Genomic DNA, 2,662 nt, shown 5'->3' with positions numbered 1-2,662 from the left:
TATATTAATTTAGTGTAATTACAAATTAAATAATATTAGGCCAGGTAGGGTGTAATTTAGGATTTATTTTGAGTTGATGGTATTTTGGATGATTGTTAATTTTCTGAGTTTACTGTTGTCTGAGTTAATTATTTTCTGAGGTAACTAGTGTTGATTGTTGTTAATTCTCTGAGTTAATTTTAGCTTGTTAAATTTTTAAGTTAATTATTGAGTTATTGTTGATTGTTTTTAATTTTCTGAGTTTATTGTTGTTTGAGTTAATTAATGTTTATTGTCGTTGTTACTTCTTTGAGTTAATTTTAGCTTGTTAATTTTTTAAGTTAATTATTGACTTATTGTTGTTAATTTTATGAGTTTATTGTTGGTTGAGTTAATTAGTGTTTATTGTTGTTGTTAGTTCTCTGAGTTAATTTTAGCTTGTTAATTTTTAAGTTAATTATTGACTTATTGTTGATTCACTACTAGAAAACTAGTTATTACAGACGGATATTTCCGACGGATTTTATCCCACTGAAATGCAGACGGAATTTTAGAGGGATTTTTTGTCGAAAAACAAAAAAAATGAATTAGCATAAATTACAGACGGAAGAGAAAATCCATCAATAATTCTGTCGGAAAAATTAATTTTTTTCGTGAAAAATAGTTACAGACGGAAAATCCGTCTGTAATTCAATAGACGAAAATACTGTATTTTATTAAATTATTACAGACGAAAAATCCGTCTGTAATTTAAAATTTTCCGCCGGAAAAAATCTTATACCTAATCTACCCCGTCTCTCTCTCTCGAGCTCCCTTCACAAATAACTCTAACCTAATCTACCCCCTCTCTCTCTCTCTACTCAATTTACAAAGCACTCCATGAAGATGAACACCGTCTTCATTGTGCCTCAGGAAGACGATTAACCTAGCTAACCCTAACCTGTCTTCATTGTGCCTTACTGTACCCTAACCGTCTCTTCATTGTGCCTCACAAAAAACCCCTAATCACCACGAAGAACCCCTAACCGCGACGAAGAGCCCCTAACAGCACTCTACGAAGATTGTTGCCGGTCGCCGGCGCTTGCACTGCCTCCGTCGAAGAACCCCTAACCGCGACGAAGAACCCCTAACCCTCCTTTGAGTTTCTTCGCTCTTCTCTCGCCACTCTCACCCTCAAGCTCACTGAGTCTCACCTCTCTCACGGCTGGTCTCGACGTCGACCTCTCTCTATCTCTCCGGTATATCGCTTCTCTCGTGGGCGTTTCAGACTCAAGGTCGTCACGCTCTGTTTTCGTCGCTGCTCTGTCACCGTCGCTGCTCTATCACGCTCTGTCGCAAGCGAATTGATGGAATTCGACCCAATCCCAATCGGTTCTTGCTTCAAAGAGAACCAGAGCATCTACCAGCAGTTGTTTAAATTACGCTGATTCAGGTATGCATTGTTTAAATTACGCCGATAAACCTTAGGGCTCAATTTTTCTACGCCAGTTTTAGCTAGTTTATCATACTCTGCTTTTGTGGCTCAATTGTTTAATGGTTCCAACTATTGCCATGCTTGTTGGTCCTGATGCTCCCATTGTTCTATTGTTTAGGCAATTTGCAAGATAGAATCAGTTATACACTATACACTAAAAGAGTTTTGATTTCAATGCTTAAATTACTTTAACTGTAGTAGGCAGATAGAATTTCTCTTCCTCTTTTGAATATTATCCGAATCTGGAAAGTGGAAGCTTGGTTCTTTTACTTGTCATAAGAAACATATCAGAGACTCAAGCTAGTTCTTTCTTTTTGCTGGTTTTCAAAGATTCTATCTCTGAATGTGCAAAGCAGGACAAGATGGAAAGTAGAGGGAGCAAAGCAATGGCTGCACAGAAAAATGGGCGTTGATCGAATCAAGAAAGGAAAATGGCTTTGATACAAGATGTATGTGATAATTTATTAGTGAAATAAATTTTCAGTACATAGAGTAAATTAATGTTTTCAAACTTGACAGGTTGATAAATTGAAGAGAAAGCTGAGACATGAAGGGAATGTGCATAGTATACTTAATACTAGCTTTCTTTCTTGTCAGGTCTTAAAAAAACAAACTCACTCTTACGAAGAAAGTATAATTAGGAATTTAGGATGGATGAATTAAGTTTTAACTAAAAAAATAATTTTGTGCGGTTACTAGGATCAATATAGGGTGTTTATTATTATTCTATCAAATATTCAGGAACAAAGTCGAAGTGGCTGTGCTAGAACAGAAAAGGCTAGGCATTGGCGATGGATCAGTTGGGATGTTCTCCTCACTTATTGTTCGCACATGCAGGTAATTCGCTAGTCGATAGTCAATTCCATTCACTTTTCTCATTGCATCCCCTTTCCTTGTTCTCTTTGCTTTCCTTTTCCTTTCTCTTTTTTGTTCTGATTAAGCTCTGAATGTCAAATTGAAACATGATACTATTTTACTTCTGTAAGAAGGATACTATTTCTTTCTTTGATTTTAGAATTTGCTTGATTGAAAATAGAAGGATTCATGAACAAAAGGATTCATGAACCTTTATGCTTGCTCTTTACTTCCTTTCTAATTCATGTAGTGTAATAACCAAATTGTGCTATTGCTTCTGCTTGTGGGAGTGATATAATATGACATTAGGCTTTATATCAAAGTCCCTAATGAAATTATCCTTGGTTTTTGATG

Source organism: Arachis ipaensis, chromosome B8, assembly GCF_059453495.1.
Source record: "Arachis ipaensis isolate K30076 ecotype BB chromosome B8, ASM5945349v1, whole genome shotgun sequence".
NCBI classification, from domain to species: domain Eukaryota; kingdom Viridiplantae; phylum Streptophyta; class Magnoliopsida; order Fabales; family Fabaceae; genus Arachis; species Arachis ipaensis.
This window is presented reverse-complemented; position numbering follows the sequence as displayed.